The 26,040-nt window shown below is 44.4% G+C and overlaps 1 protein-coding gene across 4 annotated transcripts in view; it reads right to left on the reverse strand.

Annotated features, from left to right (window-relative positions):
- The window catches only part of LOC145346490 (neurocalcin-delta), a 268,140-nt gene that overhangs the window by 141,237 nt on the left and 100,863 nt on the right, over positions 1-26,040 (reverse strand). The window contains exon 1 of one of the 4 annotated variants that reach the window (XM_080193815.1): positions 24,711-24,962. The exons of the other annotated variants lie outside the window; for them this stretch is intronic. The gene's annotated coding sequence lies outside the window, so the exon portion shown is untranslated. Of the gene's footprint in view, positions 1-24,710; positions 24,963-26,040 lie in introns of those variants that run through there. 4 annotated transcript variants of the gene reach the window in all.

Here is a 26,040-nt window from a genome sequence, read left to right on the forward strand (position 1 = left end):
CTTCTTAACAGAAGCCAGAGGGTGGTTGTAGAGGGTTGTTTTTCAAACTGGAGGTCTGTGACCAGAGGCGTGTCTCAGGGATCAGTGCTGGGTCCACTGTTATTTGTTGTTTATATTAATGATTTGGACGAGAATATAGGAGGCATGGTTAGTAAGCTTGCAGATGACATCAAGATTGGTGGCATAGTGGACAGTGAAGAAGGTTATCTCCAATTGCAATGGGATCTTAATCAGTTGGGCTACTGGGCTGACGAATGGCAGATGGAGTTTAATTTAGACAAATGTGAGGTGATTTATTTTGGTAGATTGAACCAAGGAGGACTTACTCAGTTAATGGTAGAGCATTGGGAAGAGTTGCAGAACAAAGAGACACAGGTGTACATGTTCATAGCTCCTTGAAAGTGAAGTCACAGGTAGAGTGAGTGGTGAAGGAGGCATTTGGCATGCTTGATTTCATCGGTCAGAACACTGAACACAGAAGTTGGGATGTCTTGTTGAAGTTGTACAAGACATTGGTCAGGCCACACTTGGATTACTGTGTGCAATTCTGGTCACCCTATTATAGAAAGGATATTATTAAACTAGAAAGAGTGCAGGAAAGATTTACTAGGATGCTACCGGGAATTGATGGATTGAGTTATAAGGACAGGCGGAATAAACTGGGACTTTTTTCTCTGCTTAGGAGGCTGAGGGGTGACCTTATAGAGGTCTAGAAAATAATGAGGGGCATAGACAAGGTAGATCTTTTCCCAAAGTTAGGGGAGTCTAAAACTAGAGGGCATAGATTTAAGGTGAGAGGAGAGAGATACAAAAGTGTCCAGAGGGGCAACTTTTTCACACAGAGGGTGGTGAATGTCTGGAACAAGCTGCCAGAGGTAGTAGTAGAGGCGAGTACAATTTTATCTTTTAAAAAGTATTTAGATAGTTACATGGGTATAGTGGGTACAGAGGGATATGGGCCAAATGTGGGCAATTGGGATTAGCTTAGGGGTTCTTAAAAAAAAGGCAGCATGGACAAGTTGGGCCAAAGGGCCTGTTTCCAAGCTGTAAACCTCTATGACTCTAATAACTGAAAACTAAGAACAGCAGAGAAGGCTAGTCAGTCCCTCGCATTAGATGCCATTTGAAAATGTTGAGAGAATTTTGCCAAACAATTAATAAGTTTTATCTATAGGACACTCCTGAACAATTTTTTACCAATCTTCAGGCAATTAAAATAAATGTAGATGCAATTAACCAAATAGTTAGATGTTGACGCCTTCAGGGAAGGTGGTGGTTTCGTGGTATTATCGCGAGACTATTAATCCAGAAACTCCACTAATGTTCTGGAGATCTGGATTCGAATCCCGCCATGGCAGATGGTGGAATTTGAATTCAATAAAAAAAATCAACTGATGACCATGAACCATTTGTTATCTTAGTTAGGCCGCACTTGGAATATAGCGTTCAATTCTAGTCGCCACACTAACAGGAGGATGTGGAGGCTTTGAAGAGAAAATTTACCAAGATATTGCCTGGTATTCAGGGCATTAGCTACGAGGAGAGGTTGGAGAAACTTGGTTTGTTCTCACTGGAGCGATGGAGGTTGAGGGGAGACCTGACAGAAACCTACAAGATTATGAGGGGCATGGACAGAGTGGATAGTCAGAAGGTTTTTCCCAGGGTGGGAGAATCAATTACTAGGGGGCATAAGTTTAAGGTGCAAGGGGCAAGGTTTAAAGGAGACGTACCAGGTGGATTTTTTACACAGAGAGTAGTGTGTGCCTGGAACTCGTTGCCAGGAGAGATAGTGGAAGCGGATACGGTAGTGACTTTTAAGGAGCATTTTGACAACTACATGAATAGGCTGGGGATAGAGAGATATGGTCCCTGGAAGGGTAGGGGGTTTTAGTTAAGTTGGGCAGTATGGTTGATGCAGGATTGAAGGGTTGAAAGACTTGTTCCTATGCTGTAATTTTATTTGTTCTTTGCTCATTGTCAATTGTTGGAAAAGCCCATCTGGTATTCTAATGTCCTTTGATGAAGGAAATCTGCCTCTCTTACGTTGTCTGGCCTACATGTAATTCCAGATCCACAACAATGTGGTTGACTCTCAACTGCCCTCGGGCAAATAGGGATGGGCAATAAATGCTGGCCAGCCAGTGCCACTCATGTCCCACGAATGAATAAAAAGAAGGTAGAGCAGACCAGTAACAAATAATATTTTTATTTGAATTTAGGTGGTATTTTTGTTATGCAAGCTGATTGCCAATCGTAAATAGCTCCTTCTAGAACACTGAACAGCTTCTATTCATTATACATCAAAAGCTCTGGAATTTCAACAAATGCCTTGGTTATAATTCAGCTTTAGAGAATATCTTTAAAAATGCTTATAACACACCAGCGCAGTTTTCCAAAGGAAAGATCAGCGGCCTTGACAGTCAATGAGGATGAATAGGGCAACGGCTCCAATCTCAAGTTGGCTTCATGCCCAGTCAACTGTAGACTGCGATCAGGGCCAAGGTTGGCACTGCCAAATACTAGCAGTCAAATAATTAGGAACTTATGGAATAGGTGCTTATTAAATTATCTTCTTCCAAAAATACATTGGATGGTGTTTCAAGCAGATAAAAGGGATTTCACCCAGTGGCTGGGAGAGCCCCATATTACCTCTTTTTGGAAATGCCCATCAAATCAGGCAGCATAAGGACACTTTAACAGGGCAAATGTGGGCTTTCTGGTGGATGAAGTACCCAGAGATTGACAGCCCCACCTTAGCAGTGGTGGCTGTTGCCAGTACTACACCCACCCGAGGTCTTTGGCCCAAGAACAGGAGAGTAATGGCAGGTGGACAGGGGTCGACAGCAAGGGCAAAGGGGTGGTTCTCAGCTGGACTCGCCATTTTCCGATGCCATGTGTCTCAAAGAGACACAAAGTGCCTGGGATTGCACAATTCCCTCCTCCATCCCCCCCATCCCCTCAGGAGTCTGCAGGTAAGCACAACAGGGTTTATTTTTTCAGGCCTGATGAGGGAGCCGCCATCGCCCGAGCTGGGTGAATGCAGAAGCAACATGAAATCCTTAAGTGGGCATGATTACCACCCCCACCCCAGGGTCTAAACTGGCAGTGGGGTGCAAATGCTACCCAAGAGCCTTCCCAATATGGACTTAAACTGGGGAGTGGTGTGAAGGCAACACTCATTTAAACCCCAACCCCCACACCACCAAACTTACCATAGGGAGGACAGTAAATTCCAGCCATTGCATCTAAAAGATCTCCTCTGAGTGGGAAATAGAAGCAAAGGGAGCGTTAAGGAACGACGAGGGCTCAGTTTGCCAATGGAGGGCCAGTGAGAGACCAACATCGCCTATAGGAAAGTCCTGTCGATATTTCCTGCCAGTCAGGCCATGGAAAGGTCACTGAAGGGGTTTGGGTCGGGCTGGAGGCTGAAAGTCTCGTCCACTGAGAACTGATGGCCAATCAGAGGCTGGTGCTGAAATAACATCCGCTGGAGGCCCAGGAATGTGGGTCAGAGGTCGGGGACGGCAGGGCGGGGTCGGGAGGGCGGGGTCGGGGGCGGCAGGGCGGGGCCGGGGACGGCAGGGCGGGGCCGGGGACGGCAGGGCGGGGCCGGGGACGGCAGGGCGGGGCCGGGGACGGCGGGGTCGGGGCCGGCAGGGCGGGGTCGGGGACGGCAGGGCGGGGATCACCGGGAGGGGTTTATAGGGAGGTCAGCAGCAAGGGCAGAGGGTGGTTCTCAGCAAATACTCGCCAGCTCCCTCTATCTCCCTGATGCCAGGTCCCTCATCAGGTACATGCGGTGGCACAGTGGTTAACACTGCTGCCTCACAGCGCCAGGGAGCCGGGTTTGATTCCTGGCTTGGGTCACTGACTGTGCAGAGTCTGCGTGGATTTCCTCTGGGTGCTCTGGTTTCCTCCCACAGTCCGAAAGCAGTGCTGGTTAGTGCATTGACCGTGCTAAATTCTCCCTCAGTGAACCCAAACAGGCGCCGGGGTGTGGCAACTATGCGATTTTCACAGTAACTTCATTGCAGTGTTAATGTAAGTTTACTTGTGACACTAAAAATAAATAAATACATAAAGTGCCTTCAAATGGGGGCCTGCTGGGATATCTCGAGTGATCCACACAGGCCGTGCTCCCTGCATTGAGACTCAGTCACTGTTGAGTCAAAGCATTGGCAGCCAGAAGAGGCCCTCAACCCAGATTTTACTGTCCCTGAAATTCCTCAGTTGGTGCTCCGGTGGGAAGGCTGCCAACGAGCTTGTTTGACTCTGCCTTACTTGGGATGGAATTGGGAACGTAACAGGGTCCCCTCCTCTCCCAACCCCACCCCACCCATCCAATTAAACCCTCTCCCCAGGTCCAAACTCAGAATGGGGGAGGGGAATATAAAATACTGCCCTTATTCTAAAGAGACCAGTGCACAAGACAGATGTTTTTCATTTGGAACTTGCTGCGTTAAGACACTCCTGTGGCTCACTGTATGTATACTATCTGATGAATGAGCTCCAGTATGCGTGCTCTGTGTCGCCCTGGTCCATGTTGGCTTTGAACCACATGCTGACGCCAAGAGGACCTTTCAAATTGAGAGACCATTTCCTCTGCTTGCTATTTATAGCAACATCTTCAGTGCGTGTACAAGCAGAGTGTTTACTCCTTGCAATGAAATTGTAAACAAAGGAAGTCTTCCCCTGACTCTAAATTCTGTGCCTTTAACCCATGATTCAAAAGGTTTTACTTCCTATGAACACTGTCTGTGAACAGGAATATCATTTATATAGACGGCAACTGAAGATATTCACTATCCGACAGGGGTTTATTACTCGCTCAGTTCCCAATTCCTCTACCCTGAGAGACCCATATCTCAACAACAACTTTGATTTAAATAGCACCTTTAATATGATTGAAAAGTCCCACTGGCTTCACAAGGGTGTCTGAAAACAACCTCTGAAGGAGATTTTACACCAGGTGACAAAAAGCTTGGTCAAAGAGGAAGGTTTTAAACAGTGCCTTCAGGAGGAAGGCTAGCTATAGAGAGCAGATGTTTAGCAACTAAAGGCAGGGCCCACCTATGGTGAGGCTGTTAAAACCGGGAATGGGCCAGGATCAGAGGAGTGCAGGTATCTCAGAGGATTGTGGAGCTGGAAAAGATGGAAGAAAGCAGGAAGACAAAAAGGGGACACGAGATTGCTTTGGCAGATAAAGCAAAGGAGAATCCAAAGAGCTTCTACAAATACATAAAGGGCAAAAGAGTAACTAGGGAGAGAGTAGGGCCTCTTAAGGATTAACAAGATCATCTATGTGCGGGTCCACAAGAGATGGGCGAGGTCTTAAATGAATATTTCTCATCAGTATTTACTGTTGAGAAAGGCATGGATGTTTGGGAACTTGGGGAAATAAATAGTGATGTCTTGAAGAGTGCACATATTACAGAGAATGAGGTGTTGGAAGTCTTAAACTGCATCAAGGTAGATAAATCCTGAGGTCCTGATAAAATGTATCCCAGGAAGTTGTGGGAGGCTAGGGAGGAAATTGCGAGTCCCCTAGCAGAGATATTTGAATCATTGATAGTCACAGGTGAGGTGCCTAAAGATTGGAGGGTGGCAAATGTTGTGCTTTTGTTTAAGAAGGGTTGCAGGGAAAAGCCTGGGAACTACAGGCCAGTGAGCATCACATCTGTGGTGGGTAAGTTGTTGGAAGGTATTTTGAGAGACAGGATCTGCAGGCAGTTAGAGATGCAGGACTGATTAGGGACAGTCAGCATGGCTTTGTGAGTGGACAATCATGTCTCACAAATTGGATTGAGTTTTTTGAAGGGGTAACCAAGAAAGTAGATGAGGGCAGTGCTGTTGATGTTGTCTACATGGACTTTAGCTCTTTGATAAGGTGCCACATTGTGGTTGTTGCATAAGATTAAATCTCACAGGATCCAGGATGAGGTAGCCAAATGAATACAAAATTGACTTGGTGACGGAAGACAGAGGCCTGTGACCAGCAGTGTGCCTCAGGGGTCAGTGTTGTGTCGACTGTTATTTGTCATTTACATTAATGATTTGGATGTGAATTTAGGAGGTATGATTAATAAGTTTGCAGATGACACCAAGATTGGTGGCATAGTGGACAGTGAAGAAGGTTATCTTGGATTGCAGTGGGAATCTTGATCAATTGGGCCAGCAGGCTGATGAATGGCAGATGGAATTTAATTTTGACAAATGCGAGGTGATGCATTTTGGTAGATCGAGCCATGGTAAGATTTACTCAGTTAATGGTAGGGGAGAGTTATAGAACAAAGAGGTTTAGGGGTACACGTTCATAACTCCTTGAAAGCGGAGTCACAGGCAGACAGGGTAGTGAAGGCGGCATTCGGCATGCTTGGTTTTGTTTGTCAGAACATTGAATACAGGAGTTGGGACATCTTGTTGAAGTTGTACAAGATGTTAGTAAGGCTACACTTGCAATACTGTGTACAGTTCTGGTCATCCTATTTTAGAAAAAATGTTATTAGAAAGAGAGCAGAAAAGATTTACTAGGATGCTACCAGGGCTTGATGGTTTGAGTTATAAGGAGAGGCTGGATAAACTGGGACATTTTTTCTGGAATGTAGGAGGCTAAGGGATGATCTTAAAGAAGTCTATAAAATAATGAGGGGCACAGATCAGCTGGATAGTTGATATCTTTTCCCAAAGATAGGGAAGTCTAAAACTAGAGGGCATAGGTTTAAGATGAGAGGGGAGAGATACAAAAGGGTCCAGAGAGGAAATAGTTTCACACGAAGGGTGGTGAGTATCTGGAACAAGTAGCCAGAGATACTAGTAGAGGCAGGTGCAACTTTGTCTTTTAAAAAACGTTTGGACAGTTACATGGGATATAGACCAAACGTGGGCAATTGCGACTAGCTTAGTTGCTTAAAAAAAAGGGCAGCATGAACAGGTTGGGCCGAAGGGCCTGTTTCCATGCTGTAAACCTCCATGACTATATAGGGAGTCATGATGTGGAGATGCCGGTGTTGGACTGGGGTAAGCACAGTAAGAAGTCTCACAACACCAGGTTAAAGTCCAACAGGTTTATTTGGCAGCTTTCGGGGTGTAGCTCCTTCTTCAGGTGTTCACAAACAGAGCACATATAGACACAAACTCAATTTACAAGAAATGGTTGGAATGCAAGTCTTTACAGGTAATCGAATCTTAAAAGGTACAGACAATGTGAGTGGAGAGAGGGTTAAGCACAGGTTAAAGAGGTGAAGACATTGTGGTTCAGGATGAAGCAGATGAGTTATCAATTCAACTCAGTTATCGCTACAACTCATCCGCTTCAACTCTCTCCACCCATATTGTCTGTGCCTTTAAGACTTGATTAGCTGTAAAGACTTGCATTCCAGCCATTATCCTGTAAATTGAGTTTGTATCTTCATATGTCCTCTTTGTGAACACAAGTCCTCACTCACCTGAAGAAGGAGCGACACTCTGAAAGCTTAGGCTACCAAATAAACCTGTTGGACTTTAACCTGGTGTTGTGAGACTTCTTACTGTATAGGGGGTGGCAAGATTTGATAACAGTATGATAATACCATAAACCTGAGAACCCCAAAACCTCAACCCCGAGGATCCTGAAGCCTCAAACCTCTGCCATGTGGGACCTTGGGACAACATCCACCGCCCCAAGATGAAAATGATCAATTATCTTCATCAATTCCTCGAAAAACTCAATCAAATTAGTGAGACATGACCTCCCCTTTATAAAACCATGTTGCCTCTCATGAATACATCCAGCTACATCCAAGTGGGAGTAAATCCTGTCTCGAAGGATCCTCTCCAATAATTTCCCTACCACTGATGTCAGGCTCATCGGCCTGTAATTATCTGGATTATTCTTGCTACCATTTACCAATCTCGTCCTTCCCTTAACCAAGTCTCTATAATAGTAACAACATCACAGTTCCAAGTACTAATCCAAGCTCTAAGTTCATCTGCCTTACCCGTTACACTTCTTGCATCAAAATAAATGCACTTCAGTCCACTTTGATTAGCAACCTCACTTGCCTGCTCTTTCTCTGAATCTTACTGGCTCTACTCTCTGGTTCCCCTTTAGTTAATTGACCTTTGCTTTGGTTTCCACTCCCCTGCCAAACTAGTTTAATCCTCCCATGGGACACTAGCAAACCTCCCGGCCAGAATACTTATGCCCTTCCAGTTTCAATCCAACCTGTCCTACTTGTACAGGTCCCACCTGTCCCAGGAGAGATCCCAATAGTTCAGATATCTGAAACCCTCCCTCCTACACCAGCTGTTTAGCCGTGAGTTGAGCTGTACTAACTTCCTATTTCACTGGCACAGGTTATAATCATGAAATTACAACCCTGGACGTCCTGCTTTTTAATTTTCTACCTAACTCCCTAACCTGCTGCTGCAGGACCTCGTCACTCTTCCTACCTACATCGTGAGTACCAATATGTATCACAACCTCTGACTGTTCACCCTCTCCCTTCAGAATGCATTCTACCCATTCAGAGACATCCTCGACCCTGGCACCAGGGAGGCAACATACCATCCTGGAGTCTCTTCCACGTCTGATGCACTCAGTGCAAACTGCACCAGGTATCAGATGGACTGCAGCAATTTTTAAATGCAATTAGAGATGGGCAGCAAATGGTGGCCTTGCCAGGCTGGTGTGGTCAATCTTTACGGGGTGTATCCAAGGCTGTGATGCTTCACCAGGCAAGATGTGATGTATATATTCAGTCACCATCAGGCAGAAAATAGTAGCAGACCCTGAGGTTCCACTTATCAATCAGCCTCCTTGCTATTGTTGTACAGTGTTCTTTCTTCAGATTAAAGAACACAGTATTTTAAGTTACCATTCCTTTTCATGGGTGGCATGGTAGCACAGTGGTTATTCCGCCTTGGATCACTATCTGTGTGGAGTCTGCACATTCTCCCCATGTCTGTGTGGGTTTTCTCTGGGTGCTCCGGTTTCCTCCCATGTCAAAGATGCGCAAGTTAGGTGCATTGGCCATGGTAAATTGCCCCTTACTGTCCCAAGATGTGTAGGTTGAATGGATTAGCCATGGTAAATGCGTGGAGTTATGGCGATAGGGAGTGGGAATGGGCCTGGGTAAGATACTCTGACAGAGAGTGGGTGAAGACCTGATGGGCAGAATGCCTCTTCTGCACTGTAGGGATTGTGGTTTATGATTCAGGTGAGATCAGAAAAACACAACAATGCCCACTTTTTTTTATTCATTCGTGGGACATGGGTGTCGCTAGCTGGCCAACATTTATTGCCTATCCCTAGTTACCCTTGAGAAGGTGGTGGTGAGCTGCCTTCTTGAATCGCTGCAGCCCATGTGCCGTGGGTTGACCCACAATGCTGTCAGGGAGCGAATGGATCCCACTGAAAGAATTTAAAAGTCTTTTATATGCTTCAGCGCCTTCCATTAACTTCCTGCCATACTCTGCAAAATGCTGTAAAGATCTACAATGTTAGGGTATTAAACGAGCATGCGTTGCTGTGTACGCAATAAGTTCGGCCTTGAGTCTTAATATTACTCAACAGCGAGCTGTAATATCATCAGTATTTGGTGGAGAGGAATTGTTTGATGGAGCTGTAGTTTCCTCGGAGATGCTTCTTCTGTGTCTGGGAACGGTGGCACGGACCTGACACTGAAGCTACTGACATGAAGAGAAATGGAAAAGAAACCAGAGAGAGTGTAATCATTACGTGCAGAACAAGCCCAGCCAACAGACTGAAGCTTGATATATGTGCCTGGCGTGGACTCGATTCACAGGAACAAGATACAAAGAATCTGGCTTCTGAGCAAAAGCACTTAGACAAAGAAATTTAGCTTAAATAAATATTATTAAATTGAATAAGTGAAATCTTGTTCCAGATCAATCATAATTTCCACTCTCAGATTCTTTTTGGCTGGGTTCATGTGCTTGTGGGAGTTGAAGTAATTCTGGCAGGAGCTAAACGCTAATCACGCAGTTGCCATCAAACCGTTAGCCAGGGTCCAGCCTGCCTCCTTCCATGGTCAACAAAGTATCAACTGGTTAAGTGGAAGGTCAAAGATGAGAGAGAAAGTTGACCAACTTCACCAGAATTGTCCCTTTCAAGCCCATAAATGGAAAGATTCAAGCAACTTGGATAATATTGCCCACATCTGGGTCAGACTGGTATTTCCTTTCCAAAGGGTTAGCTGCAAACATCCTGGAAGGTTTCAGTCCCATTTTGGTTAAAATGGCACCTCAAGTGAAGAAAGTAGCAGGGTGGGCAGGGTCCGCAGGGGGAGCTATGCAGCTGTTTCTGGGCGGGTGACTTACCGTTGTTATAATTCAGGTCAGAAAGTCCAAAGCCTTTTATGAAGTCTGCCTGGATCATACGTTTTACACTTTGAATTCGGCTAGGGTGAGCATAAGATATTTCACTTAAGGTATGATGCAACTGACCCACTAGGGAGCTTTTATCAAACAAACTTTATTTAAGAATACAGTTAACATGTATAAAAACAAAATTAATAATAATTTTCACCAATGACAAACAAACAAAAAAAGCAACCAGGATATTAATAGCTAAATACCATTCCAACCAAAAATATTCCACAAAAAAAACCCTTGCCACAGAAAATTTAGCACAGAAAATACAAATGCTCACATAATGCTAGAGCTTAGTCCTTTGGTTCGACGCTTCAGATCTCTTGATACACACACAGACAAGCTTGAAGTCAGAACAGCTTCCTAAAACACCAGGGAGGGGGAAAGGCTCTCGGTACGAGCTAGCAAACCACCAACAGAATTTTCACTTCAGAAAGGCAAGAAGCCTCGCTTCCAGTTAGCCAGCAGAATTTACAATCCCAGGGAGAGAAACACTGCTTCTCAGCCTGATGTCCAAACATCTTCTAACTAAAAAAGCAGCCAACTGAAAACAAAAGAGCTCCTGTCACCAGACCTGCCAATCATTCTTCCCCCTAATGATGCAAGTTCATAAAAAATCCCAGAAAGTACCCAAGGCCCAGAGCAAAGATAAACAGAATCCCACTTAAACCACTGAAGCAGCAATAAAAGGAATCCTTGTGGTCTGGCAACAATGAGAAGAAAATCCCAAAGCTGCTTAACTGCAGAGAACATGATTTAAAAAAAATTCTTGAAGTTGCACTGATGTCAAACTGTGTGATATCTTGCCAACTCTCTTTGCTAAAATAATTTCTCACAGCTTTCTTGAGAACGATTACTCTGGCTGAAGTGCAGCTCCACTAGTGCACAGCAGACATGTTGAGAGTGGAAGATGTGAGTGGCAGCTCTGGGGCCAAGCAGGTTAGTCCATACTCTACCAGAGGATAATGACCAAGAACAGGAATCCTGGCCATTATCCCCAGATTCCCAAATGTGCTGAGGCCCAATATGATTAAAACGGAAACACTGGCTGAGTGGTGTTTCTGTTTTAAAGGGAAGGCTTGTACCCTTGCATTGGAGGCAGAAGGTTGAGAGTTCAGGACCTTGAGTGCAGTATTGTGGGTCTGCTGCATTATCAGAGGCGCTGTCTCTTGGATGGACATGATGGGCTGGATTTTCCCCCTTCTGCACCGCCCCAGAATGTTGTTAGGAATGGGTAAAAGTTGGAATCCAGTCCAGTCAACACCCTGTAAGCAGATGCCCTGTCATCAGGTTCCCTATTATAAAGGTCTAGAGAAAATTGGAACTTCACTTCTCAGGCTATCTTTGTCACAACAGGGATTTCGTAACCCTATTGAACCACTTGGTAAGGCAGGATGTGAATCTTGGGGGAAGCTTGCTGAGGAGTCTGAAACCTTCTGACAGGTAAGTTTACTTGCCAATGCCCCCCTCTTATTCCCAATGCTGTGCCCCTGCATATCTTCTGTGCCCCCTTCCATAGCCCAGCCATGCATCCTCCATACCCATTCTTCCACTGTCCACAATGCACATGAACCTTTGGCCAATCTCACTATATTTTAAAATGCTCCTGAAATTGATACAATAAGCAAAGAGGCTTTGTACGTCTCCTTTATAAAAAACTGTTTATCCTATAACCTTTCAAAAATGTCCATCAACAATGTTCATTCATAGTAGCAATGAAATAAGTTTTCATCTTCTAAATACCTCTTAAGCTTGTCCATCAAACAAAGCTAGCATTCCCCTTCAAGCTGCATAAACAGCCTCATGCTAAGCTAAGTCCATTCACCATTCTTGGAGCTCAGCCAAGCATTCACAATGAGCCCATTTAGAAAACAAGGTGCCTGGCCACTTATTCAAAATATTTCTGTGAATACAGTTGCCAGATGACCCATTATGAATGTTTGGTTGAGGTCCAAGATGGGACACTGTAGATAATGTTGACAATTTGAAGTGCCGTACCAGCTTTGTTTGACTGCTAGTTTCGTGGTGTTTTAATAAGTTTTTCTTTCTTTGATCTGTCTTCCAACACCTGGAAATAAAAGTACTGTGGGTATGGAGTAATGTGATGGGACCCAGATTGCACAGTCAGGAGATGGCATGACTTGCAGTTCTCAGTGCTGAGGGGACCAATAGATCCCATTGTGCTACAACAACAAGTTCAAAGAAAATCAGGGGAGATCTCTGAGCTACTATTCACTTGCAAAGCAACATCTTGCGTCTTTCTTAGTGGTTCTCAGATTTATAGAACAATTATCTTAGAATTCCGACAGTGCAGAAGGCCTTCAAGCCTGCACCAACATCAGTCTCACCCAGGCTCTATCCCTGTAACACCATATATTTACCCTGCTAATCTCCCTGACACTATGGTGTAATTTAGCATGGACAATCTCTCTAACCCACACAACTTTGGAGGAAACCAGAGCACCCGGAGGAAACCCACACAGACATGGGGTGAATGTGCAAACTCCACACAGTCACCCGAGACTGGAATTGAATTTGGGTCCCTATCTCTGTGAGGCGGCAGTGTTAATTAATGTGTCACTGTTCTATTCAGAAGTAGAACCGTACAGTTCCTCCAACCTTCTCTATTCAGCTGCATCATTGCTGGACTGCTCAACTCCCTTTATGCACCTTAACTCCATATCCCTCCATACTCTTACAAATCCAAAAAGAACAGAAATCACTGGAAGGTGTTCTGAAGAGCTCAGCATGGTTCCTGTCAAAATAACATTGCATGCAAGGAATTTAAAATGTATTTTTGCAGCAATAAACCTTTGAAACATCAATACAAATAATATGATGTGATGTGAGTGTTATGGAGCAGTGCATTCATCAACACAGTTACAGCAATGCCAATAGCAATATTAATGGCAAACACGCCCATTACAAAAATTCTGAATGAATCAGACTTTAGGGTTTTTGTTTGATTTGAATTTGGACAGCCCAATAAACACAAGGGCTAGGATTCCCCAGCTATGCTAGTCCAAGGCTGGAAATTCCCACTCGAGGTCAACGGATCTTTGAATGGTCTGCCCCTGCCTGCTACGATTCCTGTCGTGGGCAGGATGAAAAAATTCTGACCAAGCTCTCTGGGATCTCTGCCTCTGGGGTGGCACGGTGGCACAGTGGTTAGCACTGCTGCCTCACAGTTCCATGGACCTGGGTTCAATTCCTGGCTTGGGTCACTGCCTGTGTGGAGTCTGCATGTTCTCCCCATGTCTGTGTGGGTTCCCTCCAGGTGCTCCGGTTCCCTCCCACAGTCCAAAGATGTGTGGGTTAGATGGATTGCCCATGTTAAATTTAAAAGGGGCATGAAAGACGTGCTGGTTAGGTGCATTGGCCATGCTAAATTCTCCCTCAGTGTACCTGAACAGGCATTGGGGTATGGTGACTAGGGGATTTTCACAGTAACTTCATTGCGGTGTTAATGTAAGCCCACGTGTAACACTAATAAATAAACTAAACTAAACTCAGGTTTGACTTTTATACTGAATGAAGTTCACTCCAGCCAGAGAAAACGAACACGACAAAATTATTCAAGACTAGCAGTTCAAGTTCAAGAGGGAGCACTTCACACTGCCAATGTATCTAACTACCATATCCTTCAGACTGTGGGAGGAAACCCACACAGACATGGGGAGAATGTGCAAACTTCTCACAGACAGTGACCCAAGGCCGGTAATCAAATCCGGGTCTCTGGCGCTGTGAGACGGCCCAATGCTCTACCTTTCTAGAAGTTCCCAGAATATTGGTCCCATCCATCCCTAACCCACACACCCCTGCTGCTTGGCTTTTCCAATTTCCTGCTCCCTCCATCCAGACCCCTACCCACACTTCCCAACATCACCCCCCACCACACTCCCAAACCCACCTGCCGATTACACTCAGTTTCTTTGTAAACCTGGAAACATTTTCCAATTGGCTCACAGGGCTTTCTACTGTTCCCTCATCATGTATAGAAAGCTAAAAGTGAGTACTTTACTCAATTGCTGGGTTCCACTTGTACTCATTCCAACTCCACAATTCCTCTCTCTGACCCCAGTATGCTAACAGCTGACTGCTCCACCTTTTTGTTTCCATCTCCATCCACATTATTTCATAGAAAAACTACTCCACTGTTCCAACAGAATCAAAAGTGAATTTACTGGCATTACAATTATATCTATGGAACGTTTTATTATTAAAATGCTTCAACTACAATTAATTCTGATTAGTCCGTATAAGCTTGCAAACTGGGAAAGACAGAAGTCGAGAACCCGAACCAAAAAAGTGAACAGCAGCCGTGAACTAAAGGGATTAATTTGTGAAGGGGACACTAATTTTCCTGTATCTCAGCTTGCTTCTGCACCTATCTGTGGCACCATTCAAATCCTATTTTTGGAAATGAGCATAATCCCGGTTGCCTTCAGTATTACTCATCAGTTTGATTAATTACAGAAATGTCTCACTTCCAGGAGGTGAAACAAAAATTTAACTCGTCATGCGAGGGAAATTGACATTCATGCCAACAGAATTAATGGTTTGCTTGGTACGTTCGAGTAAAGTGATTGTAATCTCTTCATAAATTGTTTGGCAACTTCCCAGTAAAACACAAACAGTTAAATGGCTGGTAACAATCTGAAGGGTATTTTTATTCGTTCATTGGACATGGGCTTTGCTGGCTGGCCAATATTTATTGCCCTTCCCTAGTTGCTCGAGGGCAGTTGAAAGTCAACCGCATTGCTGTGTCTCCGGAGTAACGTGCAGGTAGACTGGGTAAGAACAGCAGATTTCCATTCCTAAAGGACATTAAAGTGGACCCTAAAGTGAACCAGATGGGTCTTTACGACAATCGACTATGGTTTCACAGTCATCAGTAGATACTTAATTCCAGACTTTCTTTTATTGGCTTCAAATTCCACCAGCTGCCGTGATGGGATTTGAACCCGGGTCCCCAGAATATTAGCTGAGTTTCTCGATTAATAGTTAGCGATAATACCGCTTGGCCAGAGTCTTGGTTGTGGACAAGCTGACAGTTCGTAATTTTAGCACAATGGGACAACCAGCTGAGCAATTGCAAACCACTCCAATGAAGGGTCATCCAGACTCGAAACGTTGGCTATATTCTCTGTCAGATCTACTGAGATTTTCCAGCATTTTTTACAATTATACTGTAGTGCCAGTGTACCAGCTGAGCTTGTGTGGAGTATAAACACTGGCAGGAATGACAGGGGCTGAATGGCCTATTCCTGTACAGTAAATGTTACCTCCCATCAGGATAGAGTTTACCTGTCTCCACGGCCAAAATGACGCATTGGAGTGAATCCATCTGATTGAGACCTGACTGCAGAGTTACCCAAGGAACCCACTTGGCATCTAACACGTATAAACTGCCTCGGAATTACTGTACATTTCCAGCATTTTCTGCTTTTATCACTAGCGATTTAAAACTATATATATTTATTAGTCACAAGTAGGCTTACATTAACACTGCAATGAAGTTACTGTGAAAATCCCCTCGTTGCCATACTCTGGCGCTTGTTCGGGTACACTGAGGGAGAATTTAGCATGGCTAATGCACCTAACCAGCACATCTTTCTAGACCGTGGAAGGAAACTGGAGCACCCAGAGGAAACCCATGCAGAGATGGGGAGAATGTGTAAAAGCCCACACAGACAGTGACCCAAGCCAGGAGTCGAACCTGGGTCCCTGGCGCTGTGAGGCAGCAGTGCCATTGTGACCAAAAAATAGCAGGTTACATCAACAACTTGCTCATCTCAACCTTCTTTCATGACCAGAATCCAGCCTAGAATTCCTCTACTTATTGACGTTACAAATAGCTTTTCACTTGGCAGGAGTGTCGGAGTAAAGTCTAACATAGGGAACAAACAAAAGACCGATGGGTTAACAACAATTGATAACTATTCCAGAATGGGCCTGTTTAAAGACACAAATAAAGCCAACTGTTTATTGGAACACTTTTTAAGTTTTCCAAATGTTAGCAGCATACATTTGCTTGAAAGCTGATACACAGCTGAATGATATCAAGTCTTGCAGACTCATTAAATGGGATTGAAAATGGAGCTAGATTTAATGCTGCTTAAAGTATTTCCCAATAAACCAGCTCTGTGTAATGAATTCTCTATGTAATTGGGTTAACACCAATAAGATAGTCACCACCAATCAAACTGGGGCGAGGAATATGACCAATCTACAATGAAAACTTGAGGTGGATGACCCTGGGCAGAAGCGAGCCACACGGGTTGGCAGTTGACTGACATTATTCTGTGGGCTCAGGGCAAAAAAGTTCCAACATTTCTGGTGTCGTCCTTCGAGCAAGCTCAAGAACTTCCTGTCAGCGCTGTTCAGCTACTCAATGCCTAGCATAAACTGAGAGAACATGTGCAGCCTGCACTCCACTAATCTGGACTTTGAATCATAGAATCACAGGATCCCCACAATGCAGAAGGAGGTCATTCAGCCCATCGAGTTTGCACCAACAACCACCTCACCCAGGTCCTATCCCCATAACTCTATGTATTTACCCTGCTAATCCCCCGACGCTAAGGGGCAATTTAGCATGCTGAATCGACTTAACATCTTTGGAGCGTGGGAGGAAACCCACGCAGACACAGGGAGAGCGTGCAGACTCCACACAGTAGCTCAGCGAAGGACGGAATTGAACCCAGGTTCCTGGCGCTGTGAGGCAGCTGTGCTAACCACCATGCCGCTTCACCTGAAAATTGTAAACAGAGTCAGAGAACTAGTGTAGCTCTCCCGGTATGCACACTCAGGCAGCTCCCTACCTCAAACAGGCATTTATCGGACCATCTGAAAATGTCATCACGCCAAGCCTTGGTTAGCAACGGAACAACTCGGGTCAGTCCCACAAAATTCAACTGCCAGTTTCCTAAAGCTTTTCTGGGCAAGAAATCCGCATTTGAAGATCATCCTGGATATTTTCCAAGTTTTCTCCTCATAATTGATTAAACTATCTTGTGTCAGACTTAGAGGGATCTGGTTACCTTGTACGGTTGTGTCACATTGTTGGAAAATGGGTTTCTGATTGAAGTTCTCAACTGCTCACAAATCTGATCTTTTCCTTGTGTAGGGGTGGCACAGTGGTTAGCACTGCTGCCTCACAGCACCAGGGCCCGTGGTTCAATTCCAACCTCCAATGACTGTGTCTGGAGTTTGCACTTTCTCCCTGTGTCGGTGTGGGTTTCCTCCGGGTGCTCCGGTTTCCTCCCACAGTCCAAAGATGTGCGGCTTAGATGGATTGACCGTGTTAAATTTAAAATTTAAAAGGGGCATGCTAAATTGCCCCTTAATGTGCCAAAATGTGTAGGTTATGGGGATTAGCCATGAAAAATGTGCAGGGTTATTGGAATAGGGGCAAGGACCTGATAAGAAACTCTGTCAGGAAGTCGGTGCAGACCCAATGGCCTCCCACTGCACTGTAGGGGTTCTACGATGCTGCGGGTTAAACGAGATGTAAATCCTAGGCTGGCTGAAAGAGCTGAAAACAAAGATACAGGCCCAATAGTGTTATTTGCATTTTGGGTTGCTTTTAAACCGTGCACCTCAGATCCGAATGCTAGCAGTGGCCCACCATCCCTTCTCCTTCTCCTTTACATTTTCCTTTTAATAATTATATAATCAACCTTTCTAAAAATCAAAATCTCAGTCTCAAAGCTGTATCTTTAAAATCCAGAAGTGAATTGAATCAAACAGAAAGCATACGGCCACTCCTGACACTGTGCGATACCTGGGGTCACAATCCCAAACTATAACATTAGTTGAATTATCTGATGCGCTTTTTGAAAAAAATGTAATTAAAGATACTGCCAGAGTTTGAACTGGAATTAAGTCATAACCCTGTGTTTCAATTGTAAGAGGTTATTCTTTGAAAACCTTTTTTTTTGAAAAAATGTAATTTCATTTGAGAGGTTGGGTTAGGGATAAGGTTTAGGATAGTGTTTAGCAGGATGAGGGGGGGGATCTTATTGACACTTACAGGATACTGCCAGGTCTGGATAGAGTGGACGCGGAGAGGATGTTTCCGCTAGTAGGAAAAACAAGAACCAGAGGACACAACCTCAGGCTGAAGGGACAATCCTTTAAAACAGAGATGAGGAGGAATGTCTTCAGCCAGACAGTGGTGAATCTGTGGAACTCTCTGCTGCAGAAGCCTGTGGAGGCCGGGTCATTGAGTGTCTTTAAGATGGAGATAGATAGGTTCTTGATTAAGAAGGGGATCAGGAGTTATGGGGAAAAGGCAAGAGAATGGGAGTGAGAAAAATATCAGCCATGATTGAATGGTGGAGCAGACTCGAATGGTGTCATTCTGCTCCTATGTCTTATGGTCTATAGTCTTATAACATCTGCTTGGAGAAACTATGTTGCTTGAAAGGTTTTTGTCTGCGTGATATTTTTGCAAACAACTGGCAAATTAATAATTAATAAGAAGTGGCTGGCTCATTTCCTAGGGGACATCCAAACCACACCAATCCGGATGGTCCGAACTCAGGAAAGGCCTATATTTATTCATGGGATGTGGGTGTCACTGGCTGGGCCAGCATTTATTGTCCATCCCTGAGAGCATTTAAGGGACAACCACATTGCTGTGGATCTAGAAATCTACCCCACCAGGTAAGCTTGGTGAACTTCCTTCTCTAAAGGACATTTGTGACACTGCTGCCTCACAGCGCCAGGGGCCCAGGTTCGATTCCTGGCTTGAGTCACTGTGTGCACGGAGCGGTGTCTACAAGTTCTCCCTGTGTCTTCTCCGGGTGCTCCGGTTTCCTCCCACAGTCTGAAAGGTGTGCTGGTTGGGTGCATTGGCTGTGCTAAATTCTCCCTTACTGAGAATAGCCTAGTACTTCACGTCGTTAGTGTATGCTTGTACAAAGATGTGCTGTTAGGCTGATTGGTGTAACAAATTGTCCCTAAATTAGTCTTCCCTCAATGTGGAATGCCATAAGCATAGACAAGGGTCATGGGTGGAGAGGGGAGTCATAATGTTAAAATGGTGGCGTGGGCTCGTTGGGCCTGTTTTGTTCTTTGTTCTTTGAACAGGCGCCAGAGTGTGGCGACTAGGGGATTTTCACAGTAACTTCACTGCAATGTTAATGTAAGCCTACTTGTGACTCTAATGGATAAACTTTAAAGGAGGATTTTTACGACAATTGGCAATGGTTTGACTTTAAATTCCAGATTTTTACTGAATTCAGATTTCACTAATGCCATGGTGGGTTTCGAACCCGGGTTCCCAGAGCGTTACCCTGGGTCTCTGGATTGCTAGTGCAGCAACAATACCGCTATGCCACTGCCGCCCCTGCAAATCTCCCATTTAACGGACCTGGCCATCTCTGGCCAGCTTGATGTGTGCTAGCCTGCCACAGTGATCAGATCCTCACATTTAACAACTGACAAACAGGATTTGTGGTTAAAGAGCTGTGAAGAGGGTGGGAGTGATTCAGCTACTCACCTCTGTTGAGCGAGATGATTCATCAGGTCGTCACAATTCCTCAACATCAACAAAATGAAAATGAAAAATTTCTTAAGCCATTTGGATCACTGCACAAGTGATATAGGCAAAACAAGTTGAACAATAAGGGCAATAAAATTCTCTCAATAAAGGAAACGTCATCCCTTATTCATGTTGACGATCTGCGATCTTTGAGTTGGATCAAATCAAACATTGAGGTCTTGACTCAGACAATTGCCTGCAACTCAATTCAGATCTCTCTGACCATCATCCCAGTACCAAAGAAAAACCAAACAGCGTGCCTTAATGACCATTGTCCGGGGGCTCTGACATCCATCATTATGAAGTGCTTCAAAAGGTTAGTCTATCACACAAACCAGCCTCCCATCCCTTGACTCTGTCTACACTTCCTGCTGCCTCGGCAAATTAGCCAGCATAATTAAGGACCCCACGCATCCCAGACATTCTCTCTTCCACCTTCTTCCATTGGGAAAAAGAGACAAAAATCTGAGGTCACATCTTGACCGACTCAAGAACAGCTTCTTCCTTGCTGCCGTCAGACTTTTGAATGGACCTATTTTGCATTAACTTAATCTTTCTCTACACCCCAGCTATGACTGTAACACTACATTCTGCGCTTTCTTGTTTCCTTCTCTATGAACGGTATGCCCTGTCTGTATAGCGCACAAGTAACAATACTTTTCACTGTATGCTAATACATGTGACAATAATAAATTAAATCAAATCAAATCCCCAGTATTATTATAAACGTTATTTGGTAAAAGGTGGAAAGGTGGCACAGTGGTTAGCACTGCTGCCTCACAATACCAGGGACCCGGGTTCAATTCCAGTCTCGGGTAACTGGCTGTGTGGAGTTTGTACATTCATCCCATGTCCTTTGGGTGCTCTGGTTTCCTCCTGGTGTTATCAGACTTTTTACTGTGTTCCTCCCACACTCCAAAGATGTGCAGGTTAGTTGGACTGGCCATGCTAAATTGCCCCTTAGTGCTATGGGGATTAGCAGGGTAAATACATCAGGTTACAGGGATAGGACCTAGGTGGGATTATTGTCACTGCAGGCTTGATGGTCTGAATGGCCTCCTTCTGCACCGTAGAGACTCTATGATCACAAAGGCCAGGAGGATGTGAGATGTTTCGCTTGGCAGTTACACTGGTATCGGGTGTTAGTCTGCTTTCGTCCTTTGCTGTAATTGATCACCATGTTTTATGCCATCATATTCACAATGGATAACGGTGAGGAGATAGGTCTCAAATACTGCCTCAGCCACAAATGGAATTGAACTGGTGCTATTGTCATATTTGACACCTCATCCTGAATCCACTGAGCTCACTGATCCCTTGCTGCTGAGCTCACTATCCTGTCGTACCTTTGGAAAATCATCCCTCAGTCATTCTATTTCTGTTCTTTGTAATTCTTGCTGCAATACCAGAGATCAGTGTCTTATAGGACCATAAGATATAAGAGCAGGAATAGGCCATTCAGCCCACCGAGTCTGCTCTGCCATTCAATCATGGTTGATGAGTTTCCCAATCCATTCTCCTGCCTTTTCCCCGTAACTTTTGACCACCTTACCGACCAAGAACCTATCTGTCTTTGTCTTAAATACACTCAATGATCTGGCCTCAACAACTTCTTGTGGCAAGGAATTCCACAGATTCACCACCCTCTGGCTGTCCTTGCTGCCTCTCCAACCTGGACGACTCCTTAACAACCAGGACCTGCACGTTATTTGGGATACAGATTGACGAAAACATTGCCAAAGTTTCAGATTGAATTCAATTGAGTCAACAGTGTAATCTCGCATCCTGTTTACGTTGTTTGTCATCATCTCCTACTGCTTCCACACAGCGAGTAATATATCAACTAGGTTCCCTTCAACCCTTTGACAAGTTCTATCCCACTCCCTATGTGTTTTCGCTAATATTGCTTCTGGACATTATTCCTATAGAAATGTGGAAGTTGGAAGCAAGAGTAAGCTAGTTGAGCCTGCTCTGTCATTTGTTATGATCATGGCTGATTGTCAAATTTAATATCCTGATTCCCCCCCAAATATCCCTTAATCCCTTTAGCCCCAAAGTTATATCTAATTTCTTCTTGAGATCACACTATGTTTTGGCCTCAACTACTTTCTGTGGTGTGAATTCCACACATTTACCACCGTCTGGGTGAAGAAATTTCTCCTCACCTCAGTTCTAAAAGGTTTACCCCTGACCTTCAAACTATGATGCCTAGTTCTGGACTCCCCCACCATCAGGAACTAGGTGGATAGTCAGAGGCTTTTCCCTCAGGTGGAAATGTCCAATACAAGGGGGGCACAGGTTCAAGGTGAGAGGGGGAAAAGTTTAAGGGAGATGTGTGGGGGAAGTTTTTCCACGCAGAGAGTGGAGAGTGCCTGGAACAGCCAGTAACGGTGCTAGAAGCAGGCACATTAGCAACATTTAAGCAGCATCTGGATGGGTACATGAATAAGGAGGGAATAGAGAGATATAGACTGAGTAAGAGCAGAAAGTTTTTTTTAGTTTAGTTAGGGCATCATGATCAGCACAGGTTTGGAGGGCCGAAGGGTCTGTTTCTGTGCTAAAGTTTTCTTTGTTCTTCCTAAACCCACCTTGTCTTATCCTGTCAGAATTTTATACGTTTCTATGAGATCACCTCTCACTCTTCTACACACCACTGAATATAATCCAAACCGATTTAGCTTCTCCTCATATGAGGGACCTGCCGTGCCAGGAATCAGCCTGGTAAACCTTCGCTGTACTCCCTCTATAGCAAGGAAATCCTTCCTCAGATAAGGACACCAAAACTGCACAATACTCCAAGCGTGGCCTCACCAACACTCAATACAATTTCAGTAAAACATCCCTATTCCTTTAGTCAAATCCTCTCAGTATTATTAGTGCATGTGACCTAGTCTATATTTTCAGAGTTGAAACCCTTTTAAGACAGCCCCTGACACCTTGGTTCCACAATGTACATTGACCCTAATCAGTTCATATTCTAAAATGAAACTGAATGTATTGAAACAATATTTACATCCCATTATGAGACTGGGAATGAGAATTTAATCTATCATTCAGAAAGTTTAATTGGGACTTAATCACTTTGAATTTTTTTACAGCTTATTATTAGTCTCCAGTGAGCATAGAATCCCACAATGCAGAAGGAAGCCATTCGGCCCATCAAGTCTGCACCAACCACAATCCCACTCAGACCCCATCCCGCTAACTGCTGTGCCACTCTGCCACAATATGCTGAGTGTGCGCGGCAGCATTCACCTTCCTTCTACTATAATCAAGACCCCTTGCAGTGATTTAGCTGTTAAAAGTGTGACCTTCCAGCTTGGACGTATTCCAACAATGAGTAGTCCACCACCCCTAAACCTGGTAGGAAAAACGGTCTTACAGTTTTGATGCACATTAAGGAAATGTTTCTAATGATGTACGAGAGTGAGTATTACATTCTTAATATGTGATATAGGAATGTGAAAATGATGGCATTCTATAGTTTGGCTCTTTTAATCATAGAATCCCGACAGTGCAGAAGGAGGCCATTTGGCCCATTGAGTCTGCACCGATTACAATCCCACCCAGGCCGTATTCCCATAACCCCACTTATTTATCCTCCTGATCCCCCTGACACAAGGGTCAATTTAGCATGCCAATCAACCTAACTGCACATCTTCGGACTGTGGGAGGAAACTGTAGCACCTGGAGGAAACCCACGCTGACATGAGGAGAACGTACAAACTCTGCACAGACAGTGACTCAAGCCGGGAATCGAATGCAGGGCCCTAAGCACTGTGAGACAGCAGAGCTAACCACTGTGCCATCTCATCACCCCAGGGATTTCAATTTGCTAGTAAAATATTTGGGAGAACGTTACCAAGTAACTCAGTTAATAACAATGTGTTCTCCCACAGCTTTGAGTGTGTTACGGGCAGCTCCATAGTCTCTCTCTCCCTGGAACTTATTTCTCCTTACACAAGAGTATCAATCAAGCAGAACAAAATGGCGCGCAGCATTAACTAGTTCATTCTCAAAAAAGAAACCAAAAGGTTAGAGGGGAGTACCAGAATAAACTAATCCAAGAGACAAAATGCAATTGAAGGGAGAAATGCAGTAGAAAGCAACTTTATCATAAATATTTCAGAGCACTTCAGTTGTGCTTGGTTTAAATGTAGTTCTTTACGAAAGAAATGGATAAGAAACAAAACGCAGTAAAATGAAAACCGACGCAAAGTAATGACATGACTGTAATACATTATTCCAGATACATTAACTGTCAGCGCTGTCCCATCCCCACTTCTAGGAGGGTTGCATAGGAGGAAATTCCTCCATAACACAACAGCGCAAGAGTTAAAAACAGGAAGATTGCAAGCATGGAACAATTATTTCCATGCACGCGCCTGCTTGTGATCTTAATTTGAAGAAATAGAAGGAGCCTCTGTGAAAGCAGAAGAATTATAGCTGGTTGCCACCATGACTCAATGTGTAAATGTGACAATCCTGTGATATATGTCACCTTCCTGGTGTGTTCGAAAATTCGGGGAGACTTTGCAAACGTTTCTCATGAAGACAGCTCCAATTTGAAATGACTTAGGACTCAAGCTGACATCGCAAACTCACTCGCTGATCAGTTACACGATAATTATCCTTAAAACTCAGTGGCAAGTTTATTGAAACAAAGTGAAGCTTCATACGTTTAAAAATGATGCCATGATAACTAGCGTGGTAACCACAAATAAGCTTTCATATTGCTTTCCCCAAAGGTATTAATCATTTTGCAAAGCTTTACTTTGCCGTATCTCACCTGCTGTAGAATAAACTTGTCATTGGTTCTGACACGAGATGCAACAGTGCAGCAAGCAGTTCTAGGAGCCTGAGCCCGGCTGAAAACTCCCCTTTCGATCAGTGAACATTTCTCATCCCTTTGTAAGCTGCATTTGATTTTAACATTTTCTTTTTCAATGGTCCTCTCTCTATTTTTATTTTGGAGCTACATGTACAAGTTCACTCGGCCAATCGTTCCACTGCTTTGTGCCTGCCTCCTCCGACATATCTCCACCAGCCCAGCGTGGCCTCAGCTTAATTACTTTTGCGTCAATGGTTACTAAGCAGTTCCTTGAAGGTCAACCCAATTATTTCCTTTAGTCGTGAAATGTTACTTAGTTACTTGAAATGTCAGTCAGAGGGGCACGACATTCTTTGAGTTACTCATTCACTTTTATTGGAGTGACTGTGTGCGCACACAGCTCGGAAGACAATACCTGACCACGTTGAGGCCTTGTCACAGGCCGTCCATTAACGTTTTGTGATAGGCTTTAAACAACAAAGTTGCCTTACCTGACAAACAGGCTCCATGCCAGCTTGCTAATTGGTCCAAAGCCACCCTGACACATTAGAACCCTAAAGGGATCTTCACTGAATGTCACATCAGCCAGTATGGCACAGGAATAGGCAACTGTACTCGGTCAGTTTGGGGAAACGAACCCAGGACCTTGGTGTAAGTAGCACCACACTCTAACTGTCTGAGCTAACTGGACATCCTGCCTTCAGGCAATTTCGTAGCTCCCCATCAGGGAATTGAACACCAGTCACCTGCGTGATAGCAGGGATACTAACCACTACACCAATGGGAAACTGCTTTTTTGCACGGCTGCGATGCAACTGAGAGGCAGTCTGCACTGCACCAACCAAGGGCTTTACACTGAAATGACACCAACCAGCACTGCACAGACACAGGTAATTACGTTTCACTAGTCGTGTTTCAGGGACTTGTAAACTCCTTCAGCGTAAAGGAGAACACGCCCCTGTCTACGTCAACAGGGATGAAGTAGAAACGGTCAAAAGCTTCAAGTTTTTAGGTGTCCAAATCACCAATAACCTGTCCTGGTCTCCCCATGCTGACACTATAGTTAAGAAAGCCCATCAACGCCTCTACTTTCTCAGAAGACTAAGGAAATTTGGCATGTCAGCTACGATTTTTACCAACTTTTATAGATACACCATAGAAAGCATTCTTTCTGGTTGGATCATAGCTTGGTATGGCTCCTGCTCTGCCCAAGACCGCAAGGAACTATAAAAGGTCGTGAATGTAGCCCAATCCATCGCTTAAACCAGCCTCCCATCCATTGACTCTG

This window comes from Carcharhinus amblyrhynchos, chromosome 8 (genome assembly GCF_965287045.1).
Source record: "Carcharhinus amblyrhynchos chromosome 8, sCarAmb.v2.hapA, whole genome shotgun sequence".
Taxonomy (NCBI): Eukaryota; Metazoa; Chordata; class Chondrichthyes; order Carcharhiniformes; family Carcharhinidae; genus Carcharhinus; species Carcharhinus amblyrhynchos.